This window comes from Panthera tigris, chromosome X (genome assembly GCF_018350195.1).
Source record: "Panthera tigris isolate Pti1 chromosome X, P.tigris_Pti1_mat1.1, whole genome shotgun sequence".
NCBI classification, from domain to species: Eukaryota; Metazoa; Chordata; class Mammalia; order Carnivora; family Felidae; genus Panthera; species Panthera tigris.
Genome location: NC_056677.1, coordinates 89747906 through 89762440, shown reverse-complemented (window position 1 = coordinate 89762440; position 14535 = coordinate 89747906). Strand labels below are relative to the sequence as shown.

The following is a 14535-nucleotide window of genomic DNA, read 5'->3' as shown; positions in this document are numbered from 1 at the left end:
GAGTCTCCCTGCTCAAAGTCCTGCTGTTTAAAAATCTGCAAGTACAATACTGCGGGATCTAGAAAAAGAGAAGGTCACAGGGCTACTGAATACATGTAAGATCATGTGGCCCAAAGGCCAACAGGGCACCAGTCCCACAATGCCAAGATCACATGTCAGGCTGTCCTCATTCCCCTCACCCAGACCCATGCTTCCCTCACCTACCTTGGCTCGCGCAGGCCTACAGTCCTCCCTCCAGCCAGCAACGCGCCCCCTGCTCGCGGCAGCACGGATGAAATTTCATCTCATCTCCTTCAAAATCCTCTCCAGGCTGAGTCAGCAGATACTCATGACCAAATAATCCCACTTGCATCACACATCCACTCCTCTCCATGTGGACATGACAATGAGCAGATTTAAGGGTTTCCGCGGCGCTGGGGGCAGGAGAAGGGCCATCGTATACTTCCTGAGGCAGAAGACGCGAGCCAGCTCTCTGCTGTGCACTTTTCTTACAGGGCAGGGTGGGGGAAGAGGTCCCCCCCCATTCAGTCGGAGTCACTCTCTGAGGTGCCCCCAGCCCTGGTGGCACACACTTGGATAACCAGGCACGTTAAGCCGTGAGCGCTCATAAGGCCGCTCTACTGTCTGATCACAACCCAAAAGCCAAGGAAATCTTAACAGCCACTCCCTTTTCTTTCATGTGGTCCTTCAAAATACCCCAGCTCAGACAGAGGAGAGTTCCAAAAGGCTGGATTCCTTGAGAGGTTCCCAGTCCCTTGGGAAACCAAGAATTTCGCCCTCTTCAAAAAAAAAAAAAAAAAATACAGCAGCCAGGTTGCCAACAAGTAAGCTTAAAACTTAACAGGCTGACTGCACTCGAGAATGCTCTGTGGTGTTGGGATCCATGGAGACTGGGAAGGGGGAGTGAGTACATGCCACCACGTAGTGACAACACTCTCTTTCAGCCAGGATAACAGACCTGACAGAAACCAGGAAACTCCAAACCACCGCAGGATGGTCTGGGGTGGGGTGGGGGGATGTAACATACACGGCCCTTGATTTGCTAACTCAGCTCCAAGAACAGCATTAAACACACCAGAGACCTACTCCCCTGAGCAGATTCAAAACCCCAGTTGGACCTGGGGCTCTTGCAAGATCTTGGTCAAGCTGAGGGAGGCCAAGGCTAGCACGGGAAAGCAAGATTCACCTCTCCACACCTCTTTCACACTGGTGAAAAAAGCGCCTTGGGGACTGAGATCAGCATTGTTTCCCAACCAAACGGCCCTGGGCCTGGGCCTCCAGCCGACAGGCCAAAAAGCTACGATCTTCCAGCCCCAGCCCCGGCAAGAGACCACGTCATCTACAGGAAGCATCGCCGGTCTTACCAAGAAGGAAGGACTGACTGGCTTTTAAGTTGCCTCAGGAGTAGAAAATCCCTAGTCTGAGCCTTATGCCAAAAAGCATGACTATGAACTCTGTGTCTCTCTATCCCTAAAGACCATGAGATGATGTCACCAGCATGAAATGCAGTTACCCAGAACCCTGCCCCACTCACTAAGGTATTCCTAAACAATGTCACCGTCCTACTGGATACGTTTAATTTCTTCCTCTCTCCCTCCTCTCTTTCTGTGTACTAGATTTTTTAAATATTTATTTATTTATTTTTGAGAAAGAGAGAGAGAGGGAGGAAGAGAAGGAAGAGAAAGAGACAAAGAATCCAAAGTAGGCTCCAGGCTCTGAGCTGTCAGCACAGAGCCCGATGCAGGGTTTGAACCCACGAACAGGGAGATCATGACCTGAGCTGAAGTCTGACACTCAGCCGACTTAGCCACCCAGGCGCCCCTGCGTACTAGATTTCATTGCTCTAAACTCAAGGTCAGCCAAAGTAGGGTCATCCTGTTATGTGTGGGTTTTTGGGGGGATGTGGTAAAATATACGTATCATAAAATTTACCTTTTAACCGTTTTTTTTTAAGTTTCTTTATTTATTTTGAGAGACAAAGTGTGAGTCAGGGAGGGGCAAAGAGGGAGAGAGAGAGAGAGAGAGACAGAGAGAGAGAAAATCCCAAGCAAGCTCTGCACTGTCAGTGCAGAACCCGACATGGGGCTTGAACCCATGAACCCTGAAATCATAGTGAGCCGAAATCAAGAGTTGGACACTCAACCAACAGAGCCAGCCAGGTGCCCCACCATCTTAACCATTTTTAACTATACAGTTCAGTGACATTACATACATTCACATTGTTATACAACCATCACCTCCATCCAGCTCCAGAATGTTTTCATCTGGTTGTCCTATTTTTTGTAAATAAAGTTTTATTGGAACACAGCCAAACCCACTCACTTAGGTAATTATGTATGTTGCTTTCATGCTACTAAAAGTTATGGAGCTAAAATACAGGTCATATGGACCACAACATTCAAAATATTTATCTGGCTCATTACAGAAAAAGATTGCCAACCTCTGCTATGAACCAAGATATACACTGAATTTCTAGTTTAAAACAGCACTTGGCTAACAGCCAGTAACATAGTTTCTCCCAGCTTTCCACTAAAATTCCCAAGACAGAAAAAAGAGAGAAGACCCTCAAATCACTGAAAAATTAGACTGATGGTCATCATCCCATTCATTACGAGAATCTGGAAGAAATCTCCACTAATGATAAGGCAAGTGCCAAGATGAGGAAAAAAAAAATCTGAGGCCAATGCATGCAGCAGAAACCTGAACCAGATCAGGAGCACACGGAGTCCTGCCACTGTGGGCTTCATGGTTTAGAAATCGAAGAGTCCATCGTAACCAGCAAACTGGACAGGCACACCTCCACTAGATGACTACTGCTTTCCAAGGAAGTCGACAACTCTCCAAACTGGTCTACATGCATCTGGAGGCTGACTCCCACTCTCTGAAATGAAAAGGCCTCAAGTGATGGCTTTGGAGCTCGCACACCATGTCATGGGAGTTAAGAGTCTGCCCAAGTAATGTGTGTGGGAGGTGGCAGTTTTTCACATGCTGTTACCAAAGAATGCAGCGGTAGGGGTAAGTGATTCCGCACAGGTCCAGTAGAACCCACTAGATGAAGCTGCTACCCACTGGCAAACAGGCTAGAAGCTACGGACATCCACCTGCCACTGAGAGAGAGGCTGAGAAAGGGTTCTATCCAATATCAAAAAGAACATGAGAACAGTCCAAGGCAATCAACGGATGCTATCTTGAGCAAAATAATAAATAAATCCTCCTTTGTTTTTTTAATGTTTATTTATTTTGAAAGAGACAGAGAGAGAGAGAGAGAGAGAGAGAGAGAGAGCGCGCACCAGGGAGAGGCAGAGAGAGGGAGACAGACAATCTCAAGCAGGCTCCATGCTGTCAGCGTGGAGCCTGACATGGGCCTCGAATTCACAAACTGTGAGATCATGACCTGAAACCAAGAGTCAGACACTTCCCCGACTGAGCCACCCAGGCACCCCTATAAATCCTTTGAATATGCATAAACATACCCAAGAAACAGCACGGTTCCTCTGAAAGCCTCTGGCAGCAGAAGTGCATATCATTCTGAAGTCTTGGAGGAAGGACAAAAGTCTGAATTTAGTGTCTGAGCCAGAAGAAGTATTTGACAAAACTGCATCCTCGATAGAATATGAGAAAACATGGACTCTCCGAAACAGGTATGGAATGCCATCAGAATAAAACATACTGAGAAGGAGGGGCGCCTGGCTGGCTCAGTCGGGGGAGCATGTAACTCTTGATCTTGGGGTCATGAGTTCGAGCCCCACATTGGGAGTTGAGATTACATTAAAAAAAAAAAAAAAACAATGAGAAGGAAAGACAACAAATTGGGGAGAAAAGAGAGCTTAGTAAAGCAAGGAAGAGTTAGAAAGAAGTTAAGATTGTAGCAGCAGAATTAAATACCACACTAGAGATGGCAAAGAGCAAAATCAATCAAATTCATAGTATGGAAGCCAATTCTGAATCTCTCCCATGCATGCACAGTAAAAGGAAAGGTGACCTTACAAATCCAACAAAGGTTGTTATTAAGAAATCTATTCATTTAACACACCAAATGGGGAGGTAAAGGAGAAAACCCAAATGAACCTCTCAATAGATTCTTAAAAATCATTGGCTAAATTAACTACATTCAACAACCATTCCTGATTTAAAAAAAAAATTGGTAATTTAAGAATTAAGAGAATTCCTTAACATTATAAAGGAAATCTAATCTAAACCAACAACCACCATTCAAGGCAACAGTGAAACACTAGAAACATTTTCATGAAAATCAGAAGCGGGGCAAGAATTCCTGCCAGTACCACTATTATTTAACACTGTTCTAGAAGTTATAGGCAATACAATGAGGCATCAAAGGGGGGACGGGTGTATTTGCTCTTTAAAAGGAGATAAGGGGGGCAGCTGGGTGGCTCACTTGGTGGAGCATCTGACTCTTGATCTCAGCTCAGTTCATGATCTCACAGCTTGTGAGATCAAGCCCCGTGTTGGGCTCTGTGCTAACAGCATGGAGCCTGCTTGAGATTCTCTCTCTCTCTCTCTCTCTCTCTCTCTCTCTCTCTCTCTGAAAATAAACAAATAAACGTAAGAAAACAGAGAAGTAAGATTACCATCTGGGCATTGATGCCATTAATTTCCAAAATAACCCAAGTGAAGCAATAAAAATCTATTAAAATAGTAAGCACAGTGGCCAAATATAAAATAAACATGTATAATCAAAATCTTTCTTATGTACCAGTAAGAACTACTTTGAAAATGTAAGAAATAAATTACATCATAAACTACAAACTGTTCAGGAATGACTCTGGTGAGAAATAGGTAGGATATGCATGCACATACCCTTAAAGAACATAAAAGAAAGCTTGGCTATATGAACTAATGTACCACGTGTTTTCCTATCTGGACAGACTCTGTATTATAATGGTGTTAATGAAATTTTAGGCTTCAAGTCATTCCAATCAAAATGAATATAATTTGAAGGAGAATCTGACAAAAAAAACATCCTGAGTTCATTTGGAAGGAAAAAAAAAATGGTTCAGACTAGCTAAGAAAAAAAGCGTGGGTAAAGTAATAGGTTATGAACAACGGCAAAGAGAAATCTGGCCTGCTAGCTGTTGCAAATACAAGAGTATTAAAATGGTGAAGGACCCTGGATGCCTGGGTGGCTCAGTCGGTTTAGCGGCTGACTTCCGCTCAGGTCATGATTTCACAGTTCATGAGTTCAAGCCCCGCATCGGGCTCTGTGCTGACAGCTCGGAGCCTGGAGCCTGCTTCAGATTCTGTGACCGCCCCCCCCTCTCTGTGCCCCTCCCCTGATCTCACTCTGTCTCTCGCTCTCAAAAATAAGTAAACATAAAAAAATCAAAAAATAATACAACGGTGAAGGACCCAAAAAAGACATCAATGGAACAGCAAAACAAGCCCCCAAAATAAATCCTAGCATGCATAAGAATTTAAGTGCACAACAGCAATAATCATAGGGAAACAGTTATTCAACAAACAGTGCTCCAAAAAATGACAATTTGAGGAAAAATATAAATTATATCCCTACCACATACTATTCACAAAATGAATTTTCAATGAACTGACAGCTAGATATTTTTTAAAACAATTAAAAATCCAGATTGCCTATCTGATCTTTGGAGGGGGGGGGCAGATTTTCAGGCATAAAAACACCAGAAGAAATCACCATTGTCTGAAGGCAGTTTGGAAACCCATCAGTGTGTCCAATACAAACATCAACTGTACATCAAAAGCATCATCAACAAGTTAGAAGACAATCTGGGAAGAACATTTCCTACGAAGGTGATAAAGGATTAATATTCTATATACAGATGATGCATGCAGATCAATGAGACGAGAAACACCCCCATGTAATAACTGGGCAGAGAACACGGAGTGGCAATTCACAGATTAAAATATATAATGAGTAATAGGCATGATATGTATAGGTTTGGAATTTTCTATAATGAAATTTGAAGGGAAAAAATGGAGGAAAAGGGCAGGGAGAAAGAAAATGAGAAGCCACTAGGGAGATGAGGGGGAGAACTGGGTAGGTTTGCAAAAGGGGGTCTTATGTATGAAGAACCTGTGATCCATCCATAGATGAATGGATAGAGAAGATGTGCTATAGATACACAACAGAATATTACTCAGCCATCAAAAAGAACGAAATGTTGCCACTTGTGACAACCCAGATGGACCTAGAGGGTATTATTATGCTAAGTGAAATAAGTCAGAAAAAGACAATTACCGTATGATTGCGCTTACATATGAAATCTAAAAATTAACGTAAAGAAACCCGAAAAAAATCAGAAACTGACTCATACACACGAAGAACATACTGGTGGTTGCCAGAATGGAGGAAGGTAGGGGGGTCGGCAAGACAGGTAAAGGGGATTAAGAGGTACAAACCTGCAGTTATAAAATAAATATAAGATACAGGGATGAAAAGTACAGCAGAGGTAATATAGTCAATAATATTGTAATGACTTTGTATGGTGACAGATGGTAACTCACTTACCCTGATGAGCATTTTATCACATATATAATTGTTGTATCACTATGCTATATACCCAAAATTAATATATGTCAATGATACTTCAATTAATCAATTTTGAGAGAGATTGATGAATTAATTAAGAACCTGTGAGGCAAGCTGGTTCATATTATGGGACTGGGGATATACGATCAAGGTAATTGAGACAGGTAACTTTTTTGATGTCAGTAGCAGAAAGATCTCTAAGAATATCATCGTTTTTCTCAAACCCGAGTGAGAGGAAGAATTCCAGGGCTTGGATACTGAAGGTACTGGGATATGGCTCTTCAGGAAAGAACCACTCAAAACAGCCAAACGAGTAAAAAGAGAATGGCTCAGATTCAAGGAGACACAGAACAGTGCTGCAAGCATACACACAACACAACAAGCGATCCTGGTTGCTGCTATATGAGCATTCACGGAGACGAGGAGCCAAGAATAGAAGGGAGAAGAAGCCTTCAGAAGCCACATGCTGCCAGGCTGGAATTCTAGGAGTAATAGATACTGGAGAGCAAAAGATTACCACGCCAGAGGTTGCAGTGGTGGTGGGCCAGATAGAAACCCCTTCCAGCCCCAGCTCCAGACTCCGCATACATGCTTTCTGCTGAGGAAGCCTCCTTAGCTGCAGACTTAGCAAGTCACATGTCCACAGAGGGGCACATAAATGAAGCGCTCTGGGGCCCAGCCAGAACACTGGGGAACCGCCATTCCCTCTTGTCAAGTGCACCATGGGTACCCTGTGGAGGATCCTGCCCCTTCTCCACCCCAAAGAGAATTGCCAGCCCCTGCCCAGCATGGGGCGTGCGGACCGCTGGGCACACCATACCCTTTTCCTGCAGTGTCCGGGCATGCCTCCAAGAAGAACATGCCAGCCTTGGCTTAGCTGGGAAGCAGACAAACTCATGCTTGGCTGGCACAGCCAAGGGCAAATAGAAAAAAACAAGAGTTGGGTATATAGTGCTACTCACTGAAACCTACAGAACACGCTGGCATAAAGACCACAGTGGTGCCCGTCTGTGTACACTGACATTTGAGGAATTTTAACTAGGATGCTTTCATGGCTTTAACTCCTTAAATAATAATAGGATAGCAGAAAATATTCACTTAAGCAACATAAGGTAGTGATTAAAAGCACTGGTGCTGGAGTCAGGGACACATTGGATCAAATCCCACCTGTACCGCTTACAAGCCACTTAAGTCACTTCAACTTCCTGAGCCTCTGTTTTCTTGATGTAACTGGGGATACTATTTGTACCACCCACACAGGTCTGCTGGGAGAATTAAATGAGATGATCCACGTTAAGTGTTTCCCACCATGCCTAGGCACACGATAAGCCTGATTACGAACATTAGCAGGAAAGGAAGAATGGGAATCCTGGTTTTCCACTCTGTAATGTCAGCCATGCTATCTAAGATCTCTTGGTCCCAAATGGTTGACTTTTGTGTGAATAACATAGTCCCTATCTCACAGCATTATGTGAAGGATTAGATGAGACTGTTTAAGACAAAGTACTTTGAAAACAGTTATGACCTATACTCATGTAAGGTGGAGTTATTAAGAACTATTTCCCAGGGGGGGCACCTGGGTGGCTCAGTCAAACATCCGACTTCAGCTCGGGTTATGATCTCGCAGTTTTTGAGTTCGAGCCCCACGTAGGGCTCTGTGCTGACAGCTCGGACCCTGGAGCCTGCTTTGGATTCTGTGTCTCCTCCTCTCTCTGCCCCTCCCATGCTCATGCTCTGTCTCTCTCTGTCTCTCAATAATAAGTAAATGTTAAAAAAAATTTTTCTAAAAGAACTATTTCCCAGGGGTGCCTGGGTGGCTCAGTCAGTTAAGCCTCTGACTTTGGCTCAGGCCATGATCTCACAGTTACTGGGCTCAAGCCCTGCACTGGGCTCTGTGCTGACAGCTCAGAGCCTGGAGCCTGCTTTGCATTGTGTGTCTCTCTCTCTCTTTCTCTCTGCCCCTCCCCAACTTGTGCTCTCTCTCAAAAATAAATAAATAGGGGCACCTGGGTGGCTCAGTCGGTTAAGTGTCTGACTTCGGCTCAGGTCATGATCTCACGGTCCGTGGGTTCGAGCTCCGTGTCAGGCTCTGTGCTGACAGCTCAGAGCCTGGAGCCTGTTTTCGATTCTGTATCTCCCTCTCCCTCTCTGCCTCTTCCCCACTCATGCTCTGTCTCTCTCTCTCAAAGATAAACAAACATTAAAAACAATTTTTTTAATAAATAAATAAACTTTTTTTTTTTTTTTTTCAAAAAGAGCTATTAGGGCACCTGGATGGCTCACTTGGTGAAGTGTCCGACTTTCCCTCAAGTCATGATCTCACAATTTGTGGGTTCAAGCCCCTCATCGGGTGGGCTCTGTGCTCACAGCTTGGGGCCTGAAGCCTGCTATGGATCCTGTGTCTCCCTCTCTCTCTCTGCCCCTCACCCACTTGTTCTCTGTCTCTCTCTCGAAATTAAACAAACATTAAAACACAATTTTAAAAAGAACTATTTTTAACTTCACACTGCATGTAATATTTCCACACAATGGAATAATATGCACCAAAGAAAAAGTATGTGCATGATAAAAACTTGGATGGATCTGCAAGGAATTATAAGTAAAAAACAAAAACAAAAAAACCCCACAAAAAACAGCCAATCCCGAAGATAATATAGCATTCTTAAAATAACAAACGTTTGGACATGGAGAACAGATTTGTTGCCAGGGGTCAGGGACAGGGTTCAGGTGGGAGAGTACTGACTGTGGCTACAAAAGGGCAATAGGAGAGGCGCCTGAGTGGCTCAGTCGGCTAAGTGTCCAAACTCAACTCAGGTCATGATCTCGTAGTCTGTGAGTTCAAGCCCCATGTCAGGCTCTGTGCTGACAGCACAGCCTAGAGCCTGCTTTGGATTCTGTGTCTCCCTCTCTCCTTCTCTGCCCCTCCCCTGCTCACACTCTGTTCTCTCTCTCTCTCTCTCTCAAAAATAAGTAAGTTAACATTAAAAAAATTAGCTAAAAAAAAGGGCAACAGGAAAGATCCTCATAGTGATAAAACTGCTCTGTACCTCAACTGTACCAATGTCAATATCGTGGGTGTCATACTGCATTACAGTTTTGCAAGAGGTTAGTTACCACTGGAGAAAACTAGGTGAAGGGTACACAGGATCTCACCATTTTTCTTACAACTGCACCTATATTATGATATGATATTCATTATATTATATAATTATCTCAAAGTATAAAACTTTAATTTTAAAATATATGGATGATGAGTTTAACAAAATGGGGGAAATGTGATATTAAGTAAACAAAAGCAGAATAGAAAACAATATTTAAAGAAGGTAGAAACTCGGGGCGCCTGGGTGGCTCAGTCAGTTGAGCGACTAACTTCGGCTCAGGTCACGATCTCACAGCTCATGGGTTCGAGCCCCATGTCGGGCTCTGTGCTGACAGCTCGGAGCCTGGAGCCTGCTTCAGATTCTGTGTCTCCCTCTCCCTCTGCCCTTAACCCACTCGCATTCTGTCTCTGTCTCTCTCAAAAATAAATAAACATTAAAAAAATAATAAAAATATGGAAGGTAGAAACTAAAGGAATAAATACATCTTTTTACCGTGTGTGTGTGTGTATAAACTATATCTAAAACCAGATTCTATAACTCAACCACAAAATAAAGTACTTATTAACCTAACTAAACTATAATAATGAAAACAAAAACAGACAAGACTAAACCCAAAAAAGAAGACAGGACTACAGATGAGGAGATAGTTTTTTAAATTATCAAAAATAAGAGGATACTACATGCTCCACTAAATTCATGGCAACAAATCCGAAAACTCAGAAGAAATGAGCAACTTTCCAGTAAAATACAAATGACCAAAACTGACCCAAAAGATCTGAGTAGGTGAATTACCATAGAAGACACTAGAAAGGTGGTTAAGGGTGTACCAACAGAAAAAGGCAGTAGGACCAGATGGGCTTCACAGCTGAGTTTTACCTGACCTTAAAAAACAAAAATCAAAAAAACTTCTAAACCAACAACAAAATAAAGAAAAAAAGAAAAGAAAAAGCATGTTAAAAAATAAAAAAAAATTAAGAACACATAATTTCTAAGGGTAATTAAATTGTTCCAGGCCAGACAAAGAGAAGTATGCTGCAATTCAATTTTAATCCTTATCCCTGATGAAAAAAATCCCCCAAAATGACTCCCATCTCACTTATGAATACTGAGACAAGGGTTCTAAATATACGATTGATAGGAGTGCCTGGGTAACTCAGTTGGTGAAGCATTAGACTTCAGCTCAGGTCATGATCTCACACTCCATGAGTTTTGGCCCCGCGTGGGGCTCTGTGCAGCTCAAAGCCTGGAGCCTGCTTTGGACTCTGTGTCTCCCTCTCTCTCTGTCCCTCCCTTGCTCATGCTTTCTGCCTCAAAAATAAATAATAAAATAAAAATAATAACTAAAGGATTGACAAATGGAATCCAGCAATGTATCAAAATAATATAACATGAGCAGCAGGACTTACTTCAGCATGTAAGAGTAGTTCAAAACCAGAAAATTTATGAACATAGGTCACCGTATCAAAAAGTTAAATGGAAAACAAAATACTCAACAGACATAGAAAAGCATCTGAGGGGCACCTGGGTGGTTCAGTCGGTTGAGCATCTGACTTCAGCTCAGGTCATGATCTTGCGCGATTCGTGAGTTGCACTGTCAGCACAGAGCCTACTTTGGATCCTCTGTATCCCTCTCTTTCTCACTGCCCCTTCCCCACTTGCACACATGCATGCACAGGCACGTGCACTCTCTCTCTCTCAAAAATAAATAAACATTTTAAAAAATTATAAGAGGGGCGCCTGTGTGGCTCAATCAGTTAAGCACCAGACTCCAGCTCAGGTCACGATCTCACAGTTCGTGTGTTCGAGCCCCGCATCCAGCTCTGTGCTGACAGCAGGGAGCCTGGAGCCTGCTTCGGATTCTGTGTCTCCCTCTCTCTGCCCCTCCCCAGCTCATGCTCTCTCTCTGTCTCTCTCTCTCAAAAATAAATATTAAAAAATTATAAAAAATAATTTTAAAAATTATAAGAAAAAAGCATTTGATAAAACGCAAGAACTGTTTTCTTGGAAAATCTCTAAGTTAATGCAGCATTTACATGCAATAGACTATTTAACATACACCAACAGCAAACAGGGAGAAACACAGAGAACAACTCCATTTAAGATCAGTTTTACAGGGATGCCCAGGTGGCTCAGTCGGTTAAGCGTCTGACTTTGGCTCAGGTCATGATCCCGTGGTTCGTTCGAGCCCTACATACGGCTCTGTGCTGACAGCTGAGAGCCTGGAGCCTGCCTCAGACTCTGTGTCTCCCTCTCTCTCTCAAGAGTAAACATTAAAAAATTTTTTAAAAAAAAGATCAGTTTTATACACAGCGGCCCACCAGCACCATTTTTACTTAACTCTGAGTTTCAAGCAAAAGCAATAACCGAAGAAAATAGCTGGTATAACCACTGGAGAGACAGCATAAAATGAAAATTAATTTTACCAAAACTAACAAGAGGATCTGGTAGGATGGCTGGACCTGAGAACTACTGCTAAAATCAACAACCTTCTTCTAGCAAGAAGCAGTTAGGAATGGAAAGGAGAACATTCTTCAACTCATCAGGGACAGAAAAGCTATTAATTCTTTAGGAATAAATGTATGAAGAAAGGCACAAAATGAGATCTGAACAGATGGAAAGAAATACCATTTCTTCGATGAAAAGACTTACATAATTTTCAAACATCAGTTCTCACAAAACTGCAATATACATTTAATGCAATTCTAATTAGAATCTAAATAGGGCTGATGGGGAGGGTTGAATAAAAGTGACCTTAAAATTTACATATAAGAAAAAAATGCCAATGAATAGCCAAGAAAAATATTTTTATGCTAACAAATCAACAAAATCATTTAAGTAATCAAATCAACATGTTTGAGTAGACAGATATATAAAACAGAATAAAGGATCCAATGAATGAATCCTTATATATGAGAAGTTTAGTAGGTAACAAAAATGGTAGTTCAGTTCACAGAGAAAAATAGGAATTATGTAATATATCATGCTAGTACAACTAACTAGCCATCTTTAAGAAAATCATCTTAACCAAGACTGGGAACCCAGAAGCTATAATAATATTTGAATGTGAAAAAATATAAAAAATCACACAGAAAAACATACTATCAGCCAAGTCAGTACATACAGATCAGGGAAAGATATCTATAATGATGCCGATAGGCAAAGGGCCAATATCTAAAATATACAAAGAAGTCTTACAAATGAAGAAAAATCTAAACAACCCATAAGAAATGGGCAGATGGTATGAACAGACAATTCAAAGAACTAATTTAATTGGATAAAAAAATGTGAGATAAAAAAAAAAATGTGAGATAATACTGAAATTCATTAGTAGCCAAGGAAATACATCCATTAAGTTGTCAAAATTATAAGAGTCATAACACCTTATGCTGGAATGGATATGAAAAAAGTAATCATCTCATGTATTACATATAAAAGGGAAAAGCGAATTATAACAGCTGGTTTTTGTATATCAAAATGGAAAAATCTATTAATATAAATATATATTTATATGTAAACATTTGTGTTTGTGTGTGTGTATAAATTAAAAGCACCAGTATATAAGGGCATATGTACAATGATGTTGATTTCAGCATTGATTATAGTGGCATCATTCTGGAAAGAACACATGTAAACATTCATTAATAGAAGAATGGCTACGGTAGGGCGCCTGGGTGGCTTGGTCAGTTAAGCGTCCGACTTCGGCTCAGGTCATGATCTCACGGTCCGTGAGTTCGAGCCCCACGTCGAGCTCTGTGCTGACAGCTCAGAGCCTGGAGCCTGTTTCAGATTCTGTGTCTCCCTCTCTCTCTGCCCCTCCCCTGTTCATGCTCTGTCTCTCTCTGTCTCAAAAATAAATAAACGTTAAAAAAAAAAATTTAAAGAAGAATGGCTACGGGTGCCTGGCTGGCTCAGTTGGTAAAGCATGCAATTCTTGATTTCCGGCTTGTAGGTTCAAGCCCCATGGAGGGTGTAGAGATTATTAAAAAATAAAAATCTTTAAAAAAAAGAAGAATGGCTACATAAGTTGTGTATCCATGAAATATTTGGCAGTTTTGTGAAAGAATAAGGTATACCAGTAAACTTTGATAGATTCCCATGAGATATCGCTGAGTGAAAAAGCAAGATGTATTACAGTATATATAAGATTCTATGTTTGTAAAACAATCAATGAACACCAACAGCAAAACATTCCAAAACCCCTGTGTGTCAGTGTGCACATGCATGCATGTATGTGTACATACCTATGAGCAAAGAAAAAAAAAAACAGAAGGCTACATACTGGTTTGGTAATATGCAGGTGTGGAAAGGTAGAGGTAGGAGCCAAACAAAATAAAGAAAAATTTAAAAAAATAACCACTATAAAAAAAAAGATATCTAGCAATAATGTTTATGTATTTTCATATGCATACATGTATAAGGAAATTGAATTAAATTTAGAAAAGATATAGTAAGAATTCTAAGTATTATCTCTGCTTATTTAAAAAAAAAAAGCGGTAACTGAAATTATTTCTTGGTGGTAGATTAAGGGTGATGCTTATTTTCTTCTTTATGTGTCTCTGTATTTTCTATAATGAGAATTGTTACTTTAATAATAATGAAATAAAACCAATAAATGTTACTTTCAAAACATTACACTGAAAAATTGAGCTCATTTTGGGAAATCAAGGGAGGGAAACAGGGCTAAATAGCCTTCTACTTAGGGTACAAGAAATCAGGATCCATTTGCCCTCATCCAGCAGAAAGCTACTCACCTAAGGCAAGAGACTAAGTGGCTATTCCAAGGAGCTGTTTGAAGCAGCAAATGGGGTATATTTCCCCCTACCTAACACATTAACGACTTAAGTAAATCAGAAAGCCATTCACACCACTCTCAATTACCCAAAGATCTACTGGGCCCCTTACTTCCTGTCT

At 41.5% G+C, this 14535-nt stretch overlaps 1 protein-coding gene across 5 annotated transcripts in view; it reads right to left on the bottom strand.

The window, feature by feature from the left end:
- TMEM164 (transmembrane protein 164) overlaps window positions 1–14535 on the bottom strand; it is a 173043-nt gene that overhangs the window by 88397 nt on the left and 70111 nt on the right. Inside the window, exon 1 of one of the 5 annotated variants that reach the window (XM_042973880.1) lies at window positions 205–1142. The exons of the other annotated variants lie outside the window; for them this stretch is intronic. The gene's annotated coding sequence lies outside the window, so the exon portion shown is untranslated. Of the gene's footprint in view, window positions 1–204; window positions 1143–14535 lie in introns of those variants that run through there. 5 annotated transcript variants of the gene reach the window in all.